This window comes from Moschus berezovskii, chromosome 10 (assembly GCF_049115385.1).
Source record: "Moschus berezovskii isolate FMDL1 chromosome 10, NW_MosBer_1.0, whole genome shotgun sequence".
Classification (NCBI taxonomy): Eukaryota; Metazoa; Chordata; class Mammalia; order Artiodactyla; family Moschidae; genus Moschus; species Moschus berezovskii.
This window is the reverse complement of record NC_142469.1, coordinates 12,640,454-12,657,020: the sequence shown is the minus strand read 5'-3', so window position 1 is coordinate 12,657,020 and position 16,567 is coordinate 12,640,454.

The window sequence follows — 16,567 nt, the reverse complement described above, 5'->3', positions numbered from 1 at the left end:
ACTGCCTATGCTGTTATCAAAGCACTCTGAACATAGTAGGCACTCAGCCAGTTATCACCAAAGACCAATCTATAAGCCTTAGGAAGACATAGGAAGGCACAGGGTTTCAAACCGAAATGGATGTGAGTGCTTTGGGTGGGGTGTTGATTCTCCAGGTGGCCATACTACTAACCTAATAGCATCACACATTTGCAAATACAGGCTCCAAGAAGCCTTCTGAGTTTGGCTGTGGATTCCGTCCCAGAGTTCAGATGGACAAGCTCCCCAAAGGAGCAAACCAACAGTATAGGTTTCTCTCCCCATCCGTTTTGCAACCACTCTCATGGGCCGACTAAGCAGAAGTGGAGACCTACAAAGATGTATAAGGCATGGACCCCTAGGGCAGCCTGCTCTAACATGTGCCTCAATGGCATATTGATAATTCTGAATTAAAGCTACCTAAGAAATGGCCAATGCAAAGCAGACACTGACTCTCCCATTTGTCTCCATGAAAGCAGGAAATAAATCTCGCCTGTGAAAGGGAAACTACCTGCATCTGGAGGCAGAGGGACCCCCATTCCCAGACGGAGAATCTGGGCTGACAAGCCTGTGCAAAGAAACCCAACTGCACTGCTTCAATTTTGTACCCCAAACCCACACTCTGCGTCAGTCAGTTCAGTTCAGTTCAGTCGCTCAGTCGTGTCCGACTCTTAGCGACCCCATGAACCACAGCACGCCAGGGCTCCCCGTCCATCACCAACTCCCGGAGTTCACTCAAACTCATGTCCATCGAGTCAGTGATGCCATCTAGCCATCTCATTCTCTGTCGTCCCCGTCTCCTCCTACCCCCAATCCCTCCCAGCATCAGAGTCTTTTCCAGTGAGTCAGCTCGTCACATGAGGTGGCCAAAGGATTGGAGTTTCAGCTTTAGCATCAGTCCTTCCAATGAACACCCAGGATTGATCTCCTTTAGAATGGACTGGTTGGATCTCCTTGCAGTCCAAGGGACTCTCAAGAGTCTTCTCCAGCACCACAGTTCAAAAGCATCAATTCTTCAGCGATCAGCTTTCTTCAGAGTCCAACTCTCACATCCATACATGATCACGGGTAAAACCATAGCCTTGACTAGACGGACCTTTGTTGGCAAAGTAATGTCTCTGCTTTTTAATATGCTATCTAGGCTGGTCATAACTTTCCTTCCAAGGAGCAAGCGTCTTTTAATTTCATGGCTGCAATCACCATCTGCAGTGATTTTGGAGCCCAAAAAATAAAGTCTGACACGGTTTCCACTGTTTCCCCATCTATTTCCCAAGAAGTGATGGGACCAGATGCCATGATCTTCGTTTTCTGAATGTTGAGCTTCAAACCAACCTTTTCACTCTCTTTCACTTTCATCAAGAGGCCTTTGGGTTCCTCTTCACTTTCTGCCTTAAGGGTGGTGTCATCTGCATATCTGAGGTTATTGATATTTCTCCCAGCAATCTTGATTCCAGCTTGTGCTTCTTCCAGCCCAGCGTTCCTCATGATGTACTCTGCATATAAGTTAAATAAGCATAGTGACAATATACAACCTTGACGTACTCCTTTTCCTATTTGGAACCAGTCTGTTGTTCCATGTCCAGTTCTGACTGTTGCTTCCTCACCTGCATACAGGTTTCTCAAGAGGCAGGTCAGGTGGCCTGGTATTCCCATCTCTTTCAGAATTTTCCAGTTTATTGTGATCCACACAGTCAAAGGCTTTGGCATAGTCAATGAAGCAGAAATAGATGTTTTTCTGGAACTCTCTTGCTTTCTCCATGATCCAGTGGATGTGGGCAATTTGATCTCTGGTTCCTCTGCCTTTTCTAAAACCTGCTTGTACATCTGGAAGTTCACGACTCACATATTGCTCAGTTCTTCACTAATTAAGCTCCCAAAGCCTGAGTTTCTTTATCCCATCAATTCATCATAAATTTGTTTTTTTTTTCTAGAGAGTATTAAAAGCTACCTGCTTTTGGTCAGTCTCTGAGCATCATTTTATGATATCCTATGCACACAATACTAAATTGATTTTTCTCCTCCTAATCTGTCTTGTGTCAATTTTATTCTTATTCTAGCCACAAAAGCTCAAGAGAAGTAGAGGGGAAATTCCCCCCTCCTGACACTCCTATCCAAAGAACTTTTCCATTCAATGACTTTGTAACAGCTGGGATTAAAGTTGCATAATATATTATGATCAAATATGTGTGGCAATATTTAAACGCACACAAATGCCAGAATATAAAGAGTTAATTTTCTGTTTTAGCTTTAACTCTTCTCAGCCTTAATTCTAATCTCTTTCTCCTAAAGTTTCAAAAATGAAAGCTCTAATTCTTCATCTATGCTACTTCAGGCGCCAATTTTCAGCGTAAGAATGCAGTTTCACACTGTCAAAGGCAAATGACCCCCAGGACCACTCCTGGACCTGTCAGGGGTGTGTTATCTCAGTGTCGCCCTGTTTAGTGGTGGAAGTAATTTCCTCAGAGAACTGTGTGCTTCGTTCTTTCAAAACTATCTTTCTCTTCCCTTTGGTTTGATGGAAAAAGAAGAAATTTCAACCTCGGAGGCTCCACATTTCCCAGCATGACTCCACTTTTCTACTCAGTAAAAGCAATTTCTCACTTTTTCCAAGTTACAGTCAATCCTCTCCTTCTCTTGAATTTTTTTTATAACTACTGCAACTTTTTTCCCTGATCCAAGTTGTTCAGATGTAAAAGAACCAGACTGTCTCTCCAACTATATTAAAGCAATGTTGAAACACACATTTCAACAATTTAACGCATTTCAGACCTGGACTTGAATATGTCCTACTACCATACATTTTTAAATGAAGCAAGCAAAAGCTGAACAAAAACCAGGATTTGCTCTCACTACATACAAATCACGGGAACCTCAAGGTTACAGTCTTGTCCTGACTGCCCTTTTCAAATAGATATACATATCATATACTTATAAGATTAAGCACTTTTAGAATCATTAAAGAAAAGAAAAATAAGTTAGAGTTTATAGAAATTTCCAGAAGACCCCATAAAAGAAAGAGCTGGGGTCAAGGGCTTGCCCTGGATGTAGCCTCAGATCATCTCCCTACCACAAGGGCTTTCCAGCCTGCGTGGCCATTTACACAATAACCCCAACATCCCTAAGGTGACACCTGGCTTTTGTCGACATTCCGTAAAAGGTAGTTGCTGCTACTTCATACACTGATGTTCCTGCCAACAGAACTCCGTCTATCTATTAGAAGCTGGGAAATGGCTACTTGATTTCATCCATCCATGTCCCCCCACCTTCCTGGATAAAAATCATCACTGTTGGGAATGTCCAGGCATTACGGCACAGCAGATGTCTTCTGTAAAAAGAAATGTTTGCAATCGTCTGAAGAGTTATGTTTTTTAAGAGTATAAGGTGTTCACTTAGGCAGTGTCTTGTTCAACCTGCAATTAACGTGTACCAAGGAAGTAATCTAGCTTGGCTATTTAAGCATTTCAAGATACATCTCTCGTCACATTTACAGCAGCATTCCTTTGACATTATTTGCCTGAGTGCAGACATTACTATAAGGAGTCATGGTGACTTAGCAAATGCAACACGCTTTCAATCAGAAACATATTGTGAACGTTTACCGTGTGCCAGCTTCCAGGAGATGCTGAGATTATAAAGACAAATGCAGCCTTCCAGACAGAATCCTTTCACACCTTGAGGAAGTCTCATGTTATAAGCCTGCTTGCTCCAGAACTTTCAGGAAAGCAGATTGCACGATTCTCACTGACAGAGCGTGTGAGGCCAGTAACATCACGGCCCTCATCGCCCAGGCTCCTGCGCGCCTTGGGTTGGTGGCTGTGTACCTCATCTCCAACATTCCTCAGCATCTGCTCCGTAAATAATTCATGAGCTTTGCTCACCAAAATTTCTGTGTGTGATTGTGAATCACTCGATGGCATGTTCTATCAATCAACAGGCACTCCAGAACCCACCTTGGAAAGTACACGTGCTCACCTCTGTTTACACTCCTAACTGTACCCAGCAAGCTGGCAGTCGGCATTCCTCACCATTTTTATTTTCTGGCCAAAATATCCACTGTAGCTATATATTCCACTTCACTGATAACGAAGCAGGGAAGAAGTCAGGAGTTTTACAAATAAATTGAAGGTGTGAGGCTCCTTTGAAGTTCAAAAACTCTAGGTAAACACCATGTCAAAAGCAAAGGATTAAGAAATATTAACGCTGGGCTTTGACTTATGATGTTAGGATTTTGAAAATAAATATTTACAGACAGCAAATGAATTGTTTCATACCAGAGAGGAGCAGCTGTCCCATCCTTTACCTTTAGAAAACGCAAACGGTGCTGGGACCTCCGTTTCTCTCTTTCTCTTGCTCCTCCAGCCCCAAGGCTTTATGATTTCGGTTCAGGGTGGTTTGTGCTTTATTGTAAACAATGCTCAAAGTGTTACTCAGATTCACTTTTCAAAGACATCCTTTTTGCCTAAGTGTTCAATCTTATATTTTCATTCTTATCAAGACTTGGGAACAACATTTTTGAAAGGAAAGCATCTCCAGTTAACAGTGAAAAAGGTCGGTGGGGAAAATATACCTTGGTTTTCAGAAACACACTACACTGCAAGCTTATTTTAAACTGTTTAGGGAGATATGCCTGGTGGACACATCAGCATTAGATTGTGTGTTTGACTGAACAAGTGACAGAAAGAATCTTGCCAGCTTGAATAACAATCTTTTAGGTCAAATTTCCTGTACCCTGCTCTTCCTTTTGGAAAAATGTAAAGTTTGGTTGGCATGGCGAAATAAGTTATTTCTATAATTTTACTCAATTTAAATATATTTAAAGGTTTACTTTTTACATATGGGTCCTTTTGTTGAGTTTCTGTTATTAAAAACTGAGTTAACGTTTGCAAGGCAGAAGAGCAGCTTTGTGGCAGCTGTTTGGGACATGAGCTCTCCAACTTCGTGCTCCTCCATGTTCAGCTCCCAGACCAGAAGCAGCATCGCAGGAGAAGGGGCAGAGAAGGGAGCTCGGGTGCAGTGCTTGATCCACTGGCACCCGGAGCCGTCTTCCCCTTTGTTCCCTCCAGCACTCTGTGCTTTTCCTTCATACTGTGGATTATTTTTTATTTTGCAGACTAGTAACCCTGTTCTCAGCTGTGACCATCTTCTCTTTTAGTTTGTCCATTAAAATTTTAACTACTTATTATATAATTCCATGATTATATTATATAATTACAGTAATTAATGGAATTAGTAGTATATACAACTTTATGATGTACATTATTGTGTGTTTATATAATTACATGATTTTAATTAAATGTCGCATGGCAAATTATTAAATACAATCATTTAATTAAACAATGTACACCTTTTCCCCAGAAACTCTCCTTCTGTGCTCTAATGTCATCTCTTTAAGATTTATATTTAATTTTGTGTGTGTCTTCACTTCTTCTTCAAAGGGAATGTTTTGTTCCACTTTTTTTCAGGTTACACATCCTCTTAAGTGTATTCTGACTTTGCTTTGCTTGCTTGCTCATGGTACGTTCCCTGTTTTGGATGCTCCATCCTTGTCAGCAGGGAATGTCTGGGCAATTAGGAGATGGCGCGTCCTCATAAGGACCGAGGTAGCAAGCCAGCAGATTCAGCCCCACACTGCACCGTGCTCGCCCTGAGAACCACGGGCACTCCGACCCGCCTGAGTCCTGGGGGAATGAACCCACGCAGGACCCTACAGGGCCTTGTGGACTGACCCCTGTCCCACCTCCACTGCTTCCCCGCCCCCACGAAGCACCTAAGGAATAGTGTCTGATGCACGCTCCACAGCTGTTTCACAGTTAGTTTCAAACGATAGGAATTAGCTCCTTGGTGGCCGTGAGCACCTAGCCCCCAGACCTCCTCGAGTCTGAGGGCTGATGATTTTAACCCCTATGACACAACCCTGTGACCTCACCATCAACCAGCCAGAGAATTGTGCACAAGCTGATCACACACCCTAGGATGCCCCTCCCTCACCTGGCCTTTAAAAATGCTTCCCTGAAACCCATCAGAGTTCAGGCTTTTTGAGGATTAAGCTGCCTGGACTCCTCCTCTGGTTTCTACAGTCCTGCGAAAATGCTGCACTTTCCTTCACCACAACCCAGTGTCAGTAGACTATTTTTACTGCATACAAACTAGTGGAGCCCAAGTTTTGATTTTGTAACAGAAAGACAAGGCTTGAAACCAACTCTGACACATCAGATGTCTTAGACATCAAGATGACAATTCCTTATTAGAATTAGAACACAAAACTACACGTTATTACCTCATTCCCATCAGAATTTGTTGTTGTTCACTTGCTAAATTATGTCCAACACTTTGCGACCCCATGGTCTGCAGCATGCCAGGCTTCCCTGTCCTTCACCAACTCCCGGAGTCCACCCAAACTCATGTCCATTGAGTCGGTGATGCCATCCAACCATCTCATCCTCTGTCGCCCTATTCTCCCCCTGCCTTCAATCTTTCCCAGCATCAGGGTCTTTTCCAGTGAGTCAGCTTTTCACATCAGGTGGCCAAAGTATTAGAGCATCAGCTTCAGCGTCAATCCTTCCAAATGAATATGCAGGGTTGATTTCCTTTAGGATTGAGAAGTTTTATACCCTTGCTCCAAGAGACTCTCATGAGTCTTCTCTAGCACCTCAGTTCGAAAGCATCAGTTTTTCTGCTCTCAGCCATCTTTACCCTCTAATTCTCACATCCATACTTGACTACTGAAAAAAACATAGCTTTGACTATACGGACCTTTGTCAGCAAAATAATGTATCTGCTTTTTAATATACTGTCTAGTTTTGTCATGATTTTTCTGCCAAGGAGCGAGCATCTTTTAATTTTATGGCTGCAGTCACTGTCTGCCTGGCCATCATCAAAAAGTCTACAAACAACAAATGCTGGAGAGTGTGTGGAGAAAAGCAAACACTGCTACACTGTTGGTGGGAATGTCCATTGATGTAGTCACTATGGAGAACACTAGGAGTTTCCTTAAAAAACTACAAATAGAGTTGTTATATGATCCAGTAATCCCATTCCTGGGCATGTATCTGAAAAAGAGACAAACTTTAATTGAAAAAGATACATTAACTCCTATGAATGCAGGACTATTGCAGTACAGCACTGTTTACAATAGTCAAGACTTGGAAGCAGCCTAAATGTCCATCGATAGATGAACGGATAAAGGGATATGGTATATATACACAATGAAATATTACACAGCCATAAAAGATGAAATACTGTCACTTGCAGCAACATGGATGGACCTAGAATTATACTATGTGAAGTAAGTCAGAGAAAGATAAATATCATATGATATCATTTATGTGCAGAATATGAATGACAAAAATGGACTTAAGTACAAAGCAGAAACAGACTCACAGACATAGAAAAAAATGGTTGCCAAAAGGAGAGGGAGAAAAAGATAAATTAGGAGTCTGAGATTCAGTTCAGTTCAGTTCAGTCGCTCAGTCGTGTCCGACTCTTTGAGACCCCATGAATCACAGCACGCCAGATTAGCAGGTACTAATAACTGTGTATAAAATAGATACACATCAAGGTCCTATAGTACTGCACATGGAAATATACTCAATATCTTTTAACTATAATGGAAAAGAATCTAAAAACCATTATGTATATATTTACTAATGTTAATAGTTCGAATAGATTATTTTATATTTCCTATATATGCAGAAGTAATATATGTGTGATATCTTTATTCCTCTTTATGAACGAAGGCTGAGATTTTAATTTTATTATTTTTCCAAAACAACTATGGCTTTATATGTGGAATCTAAAATACGACACAAATTAGCCTGTCTATTAGACAGAATAGAATCATGGGCATGGAGAACAGACTGGTGGCTGCTAAGGCAGAAGGGGTTGGGGAGGGACAGAGTGGGAGTTTGGATTTACCAGATGTAACCTTTTATATATAGGATGCATAAACAACAAGGTCTTATTGTATAGCATAGAGAACTATATTCAAGATACTGTGACAAACTATAACGGAGAAGAATATTCTAAAACACACACAAACACACATTCACTTTGCTGTACATCAGTAATTAACACAACATTGTAATTCAACCATATTTCAATTAAAAAAAAAAACAAGTGTGGCTATTGGTTCTATACAACCTAGCTCAAACTCAAGCTATGATCCAATTTAACCTGGTTGTTACACTAGAAAGAAAATGGAGACATTTCATTGTATTTCTAGGTAAGCATCATATTTAGGTTAAGAGTCAGAAAAGCTTAAGATATAATTTAGCAGATTTAGATCCAATTCTGAAGCCATAAATAAAATTTAAAATATTTTACTGTGGTTGTTGTTTAGTTGTTAAGATTTGTCCAGCTCTTTTGAAACCCCACAGACTGTAGTCTGCCAGGCTCCTCTGACTGTGGAATTTCCCAGGCAAGAATACTGGAGTGGGGTGCTGTTTCCTTCTCCGGGGAATCTTCCCAACCCGGAGATAGTATATGCACACTCTTTGCACCTTTGCAAAGGATCAGTTGTCTTTTAATGCTTGGACGTATTTCTATAATCTCTATTCATTTCTACTGAATTATTTGCTCATCTTATGCCAATACTACCCTATCTCAATTACTTTATAATAGTCTTGAAGTAAGGTATTGTAAGCTCTCTACTTTGATCCTCTTTAAAAAAAATTTTTGGCCCTTGTATTTTTATAAATATTTTACAACTGGCTTGTCAATTTTCACAAAAATATTTACTGGGATTTTGATGAGCTTTCACTATAATCTACAGATTAATTTGAAGTCAATTGCTATCTTAAAGATATTTGGTCTTCTAATCCATAGGCACAGTACTGTCTTTCCATTTATGTAAGTCTTTAATTTTTCTCAGCAATGTTTCGTAGGTTTCAGAGTACAAGTCTTATACATCTCCACTTATCCCTGGGTATCTCATCAGTTCAGTTCAGTTCAGCCGCTCAATTGTGTCTGACTCTTTGTGACTCCATGAATTGCCGCACACCAGGCCTCCCTGTCCATCACCAACTCCCGGGGGTATTTCATAGTTTAATGCAATTGTAAATGGTATTGTTTAATTTCAGTTTCTAGTCATTCATTGCTATAACAACTGATGTTTTATATTGACCTTCAATTCTTCAACCTTATTTAAGTGACTTAATTGTTTCAAGATATTTTTGTAGCCTCCATCTGCAAAGATAGTTTTATTTCTTCCCTTCCAATATGAAAGCCTTTAATGTCTTTTTATTGCTTTTGGCGTCTCCAGTATGCAAATACAATTTAGAGGTCAGTCAATGATTTAAAAGAAGTTTTGCTTTTTTCTTTTTTCATAGATTTTGGGGCTTCTTCCAATGAATGACTCCCTCCTTTTCAGGATTTTCCCTCTCAACTTCCAGCCACTCTGATGGCCCCAAATTCTATCCTTTGATGCCTCAAGTCAATAAGACATCTTCTGCCTAAGGTCTAGTGTCTCTGCTCGTGTGGGCTGAAGAGGCCCTCAGGGAGAAACTGTCTGAAAATGGATCGCTGTGCACGTCCTTCCAATGTTTACCTGATTTTGGTCACTCTCCATGGTTTTTAAATAGTTTTTTTTAAATATTTATATTTTGTTCAGAACATATAATTTTGTATGCAGGAGGATGTTGAAGGGCATGTTTCTACACATTTCATGGTAGCTTTTCTCCCAGGTAATCTTTATACTGATGTTTGAATAGAAAACAACCTTGGATAATAGAAACAGGAGCTGTAATGCCATAAGAAGTAAAGTCCTTCATTTTTGACCTGCCAGTCTGGTTTATCGTGCCAGCATCTATGAAAACTGTGACAGATGTAACTTGCTTGCTTCAAGAGAGTTAAAATCTGACTGCCCTCAGCCCTTGACAGAGGGCTACTCATATACCTGTTTGTTGTTTAGTTGTGAAGTTTTGTCTGACTCTTTGGGACCATGTGGACTGTATAGCCCACCAGACTCCTCTATCCATGAGATTTCCCAGGCAAGAATACTGGAGTGGGTTGCCATTTCCTTCTCCAGGTGATCATCCCAACCCAAGGATCAAACCTGGGCTTCCTACATTAGCAGGTGGATTCTTCACTGCTGAGCCACCGGGGAAGACTCTATACCTGTTCAGTTCAATTCAGTTCAGTTCAGTTCAGTTGCTCAGTCGTGTCCGACTCTTTGCAACCTCATGAATCACAGCACACCAGGCCTCCCTGTCCATCACCAACTCCCAGAGTTCACTCAAACTCATGTCCGTCGAGTTGGTGATGCCATGCAGCCATCTCATTCTCTGTCATCCCCTTCTCCTCCCGCCCCCCAATCCCTCCCAGCATCAGAGTCTTTTCCAATGAGTCAACTTGTCGCATGAGGTGGCCAAAGTATTGCAGTTTCAGCTTTAGCATCAGTCCTTCCAATGAACACCCAGGACTGATCTCCTTTAGAATGGACTGGCTGGATCTCCTTGCAGTCCAAGGGACTCTCAAGAGTCTTCTCCAGCACCACAGTTCAAAAGCATCAATTCTTCGGCGATCAGCTTTCTTCAAAGTCCAACTCTCACATCCATACATGACCACTGGAAAAACCATAGCCTTGACTAGACGGACCTTTGTTGGCAAAGTAATGTCTCTGCTTTTTAATATACTATCTAGGCTGGTCATAACTTTCCTTCCAAGGAGTAAGCATCTTTTAATTTCATGGCTGCAATTAGCATCCGCAGTGATTTTGGAGTCCCCAAAGATAAAGTCTGACACTGTTTCCTCTGTTTCCCCATCTATTTCCCATGAAGTGATGGGACCAGATGCCATGATCTTTGTTTTCTGAATGTTGAGCTTCAAGCCAACCTTTTCACTCTCCTCTTTCACTTTCATCAAGAGGCTTTTGAGTTCCTCTTCACTTTCTGCCATAAGGGTGGTGTCATCTGCATATCTGAGGTTATTGATATTTCTCCGGGAAATCTTGATTCCAGCTGGTGCTTCTTCCAGCCCAGCATTCCTCATGATGTACTCGGCATATCCACTGTTAACAGAACCTGAATCTTCAAGCTTCTTATGTAAACCCTGCATGACAGTCCATGGTGTGCAAATACATTTATTCAATTATTCTCAGACTGATGGGAATGCTTTTTTCTCTCTCTTTCCCTCTGGCAGTACAAATAATGAATATAACGATAAATACACTCTTGTAAAAAATCCATTTTGTTCTGATTTTTTTAAGTTAGATAGATTACCAAGAATATGATGGCTTTTTCCTATTCCATTTCTGTTGTTTGCCTATTGACCATGTTTAAAATCTCTTTGACATACAAAACACTTAATGTTAATATATTCAATTAAATCTATCTGGGCCAGTTATTAAACATTTTGTTTTTAAGTCCAAAAGTCCAAAATCATTCCAAATGTCAGAGCTGAGACATCTTTAGATCACTTTTCCCCTTGAAGCCAGCCTCATGTAGGGTCTGGGGCCCAAGCTTGCAGGGTCATGAGCTTCTGTTGTTATTCAGTGGCTCAGTCATGTCTGACTCTTTGCGACCCCATGGACTGCATATGCCAGGCTTCCCTGTCCTTTGCTATCTCTTGGAGTTTGCTTAAACTCATGTCCATTGAGTCGGTGATGCCATCCAATCATCTCATCCTCTGTCCCCACTTTCTCCTCCTGCCTTCAATCTTTCCCAGCATCAGGGTCTTTTCCAATGAGTTGGCACTTTGCATCAGGTGGCCAAAGTACTGGAGCTTCAGCTTCAGCATCACTCCTTCCAATGAATATTCAGGGTTGATTTCCTTAGGATGGGCTGGTTTGATCTCCTTGTAATTCAAAGGACTCTCAAAAGTCTTCTCCAACACCACAGTGGGAAAGCATCAATTCTTTGGCATTCAGCCTTCTTTATGGTCCAAGTGTCACATTCATACACGACTACTGGAAAAACCATAGCTTTGACTAGACGGACTTTTGTCAGCAAAGTGATGTGTCTGCTTTTTATTACGCTGTCTAGGTTTGTCATAACTTTTCTTCCAAGGAGTAAGTGTCTTTTAATTTTATGGCTGCAGTCACTATCCATAGTGATTATGGAGCCCAAGAAAATAAATTCTGGCACTGTTTTCATTTTTCCCCATCTCTTTGCCATGAAGTGATGGGACTGGATGCCGCACTCTTACTTTTTTGAATGCTGAGTTTTAAGCCAGTTTTTTCACTCTCCTCTTTTACCCTCATCAAGAGGTGCTTTAGTTCCTCTTCTCTTTCTGCCATTAGGGTGTCATCTGCTTTTTTGAGGTTGTTGAGATTTCTCCCAGCAATCTTGATTCCAGCTTGTGATCCATTCAACCCAGCGTTTTGCATGATTTACTCTGTGTGTAAGTTAATAAGCAGGGTGATATACGCAGCCTTGATGCACTTCTTTCCCAATCTTGAACCTGAGCTCTTAGGCTTTGATAACACCAACCTCTTCTCTCTGCCCTCCCCCCCCTGGAGTAGGAGTGTGTGTGTGTGAGTGTATGTGTGTGTACGTGTGAGTGTGTGTGTGTGTGTTCACAACTGCTTCTGCAGTTAATATCTCTGTGTTTTCTCAGTGTCTTCTTGCCCGCTAAGCCCTCCAACAACCCAATTATTATACTAAAATTTTATACTAAATTCCTTCTCCCGAAATAATTAGTGCACTTCTTTATTTTGTAACAGGATTCTGACTAATGTACAATTTCATTAAAAACTTCTAGACCTTGGTTTTAAGTATTCCCTAAATACTAGTTTGTACATATTTTATATTTTCTGATAATACTTAATTCTCTGGACATTGAAATCTTTAATATATTTGACATTTAGTTTTGGATTATTGTATAAGAGAAACCAAATTTTAATTTAAATCAAATTTTAATTTTATCCCAAATGAATTCTCTATTAGCATCGCAGCCATTTATTAATTAATTCATCCTTTTCCCACTAAGCTATAATTTAAAATTATCTTATACAGTCAGATATAGTTCTGGTACCCAATCAGTTTTAGACTACCTGACTACTTCTTCTCATTTCATATTGGAATATTATAGTAGATTTATAGTTTGATATATTCAAAATTTTCCTGTTTCTATTTATAGATACGTATGTCTAGAAATTTTATAAAGTTACTGATTTTTTAATATTTACCTATAATAGTATCCAGCTTTAGTTGACGGGCTTGTATCATATAAAGTCTAATTTGCATGAAAATAGCACATATTAACATTGTCAAAACAGACCTTTATGTTTTGCTTTTTATTTCATCTAAAATCAATTTGGATTCATAAGTTTTAAAAAAATCTTTTAGTATTTTTTATTCATTTATTTCATACTTTATTTATCCTATACAATCTGCATATAGCTGTATTTTTAGTTTATTTCTTAACATTTCTGACAATATGTCACTTTTAATTAAAATTTTGGCTCACTTACATATATGTCATTATTCATAATGTGGATTTTTCCTGCATATTTATTGAGGTTTTTATTTATCCTGATTTGTTGTTGTTGTTATTTCTTTTTTCTTCCTCTATGCCTTCACTCTTTCTCTCCTTGTTTTGACTTAACCAGTCTGTATTGCATTGGGAATAAAAATCTCTGCTTCTATTATTTTAGTTCATATTCTGGAAATTTAAATTCTGAATATAGTCAGTATCCTTATGCTTCCCTTAAACCAAAGATATGTAAACGTTTTAAAAAATAAAAACCAGATAGTAAATATTTTAACCTTTGGGTTTTTTTGCAACTACAACTCTGCCATTATAACGTGAAAGCAGTCATAGACGCCACATAGAGACACAGATGAAGTAGTGCTCCAAGAGAACTGTATTTATACAAATTGATGCTGAGTTGTCCCCGAGGGTCCAGAGTGTGGGACCTTCTCCAATTCCACAGGCTAAGAGAGTAAAATATCAAGCCACAGACTGTTGTGAGTTGAACTTTGTCTCACAAGAGGATATGATGAAGTCCTAATCCCAGTATCTGTGAATATGACTTTATTTGGAAATAAAGCCTTTGCAAACATGATCAAGATGAAGTCATACTGGACCAGAATGGATCCTAAAATCTGATGGCTAGTGCCCTTCTGAGAAGGCCAAGAGGACACAAGCTGGAGCTGGTACACAGACAGAATATGACCACAAGAAGAATGAGGCAAGAATCAGAGTGATGCATCTACACACCAAGGAGCCCCAAGAGCGGCCAGCAATTATCAAAATCTGACAAGAAACAAGAGAGAATTCTCCCCCATAAATGGGGTCCTGTAAACGCCTTGATTTTGGATTTCTAGCCTCCAAATGGAGAGAATAAATTTATATTAAATATATATATATATGAGGCAAATGAGGTTCAGCCAAAGGATGTAGCTCATAAACCTTTCATATACTTCAAGTACTAAGTAGAATGCTTCATCTCTGGTCATCCCATCGGTTTGTAGCTTACATTAAAATGTTTCCAGACCATACATCTGTATCCTTTTAAAAAAATTATACAAAGTGGACATTATATTATTATTATTATTTATTAATTATTGATTGTTTTATACTACTTTGTATTTAGATTCATCCATGTTTATAATTTTTCTTTACACACTTTTTTCTTTGATATCCTTTATTTTAGCCTTTTTAAATTGAAGTATAGATGATTTACAGTGTTGTGTTAGTTTCAAGTGTACGGCAAAGTGATTTGGTTTTGTGCACACACTCAGGAACCAGCTCTGCCTGACTGCAGTCAGCACCAACCACAGGATCTAGCTGCACATGCCAGAGGTGGGCAACAGTCCCAGAGACTTTGGGGCCATGACTCTGCCCACTAGTGAACCATCAGTAACCAAAGGGACCCTATAGGATTCTGCAACCAGCTGCCTTGAGACCAGGCCAATTAACAAAATGGCAGAAAGAACACACACACTGATAATTACCTTCAATGTAGTTGGACTAAATACTCCAAGCAAAAGTCAGACCACAATGCTATAATATTAAGAATTGACCAAAAAAAAACTGCAGAAATAAACATGTGGAAGCTAAACAATATGCTACTAAGCAACTGATAGATCAAGAGAAGATCAAAAACTTCCCAGAGACTAGTGAGAATGGAAACACGGCCGCCCAAAACCTATGGGATGCAGTAAAAGCAGTTCCAAGAGGGGAGTTTATAGTGATGCAATCTTACCTCAGCAAAAAAGAGAAGTCTCAAACAACAGAACCTAATAACCAAAGCAACGAGACAAAGAAGAAAAACAAACCCAAAGCTAGTAGGAGAGAAATCATATAGATCAGGACAGGAATAAATGAAATAGAGACAAAGAAAATATCAATTAAACTAAAAGCTGGTTCTTTGAAAAGAGAAAAGAGGAACTCCCCTTGTGGTCCAGGGGCTAAATCTGTGTGCTTCCAGTGCAGGGGGCTGGAGTTAGTCTCTGGCCAGGGACCTAGGTCCCACATACTGCACCTAAGACCCTTTGCAGTCAACTAAATAAGTAAACACAAAAGAATGAAATCACGCCATTTGCAGCAACATGGTTCTAGTTTGCCATGCAGAACTAGAAGTTATCAGACTAAGTGAAGTAAGTCAGACAGAGAAAAATAAATCATATGATATTGCTTAAATGTAGAATCGAAAAAAAAGATACAAATGGACACATTTACAGGAAAAAAGAGACTCATAGACATAGAGAGCAACTTTATGGTTACCAAAGAGGGAAGGATGGGGGATTAAATTAGGACTTCGGGATTAGCAGACACACTACTATATATAAAATAGATAAACAGCACACATCACTTCATGGGAAATAGATGGGGAAACAGTGGAAACAGTGTCAGACTTTATTTTTTGGGGCTCTAAAATCACTGCGGATGCTGATTGCAGCCATGAAATTAAAAGATGCTTACTCCTTGGAAGGAAAGTTATGACCAACCTAGATAGTATAGTAAAAAGCAGAGACATTACCTTGCCAACAAAGCTCTGTCTAGTCAACACTATGGTTTTTCCAGTGGTCGTGTATGTATGTGAGAGTTGGACTGTGAAGAAAGCTAATCGCCGAAGAATTGATGCTTTTGAACTGTGGTGCTGGAGAAGACTCTTGAGAGTCCCTTGGACTGCAAGGAGATCCAACCAGTCCATTCTAAAAGAGATCAATCCTGGGTGTTCATTGGAAGGATTGATGCTAAAGCTGAAACTCCAATCCTTTGGCCACCTCATGCGAAGAGTTGACTCACTGGAAAAGACCCTGATGCTGAGAAAGATTGAAAGCAGGAGGAGAAGGGGACAACAGAGGATGAGATGGTTTGATGGCATCACATACTCAATGAACATGAGTTTGAGTAAGCTCCAGGAATTGGTGATGGACAGGGAGGCCTGGCGTGCTGCAGTCCATGGGATCACAAAGAGTTGAACATGACTGAGCGACTGAGCAGAACTTAACTGAACAGATTTTCTGTATGGAACAGGGCACTATATCAATATCTTGTAATAACCTATAATGCAAAAGAATCTGAAAAAGAATATATAAATATACATTATACATATATTATATATGAATCACTTCGCTGAACAATTGAAACATTATAAATCAAA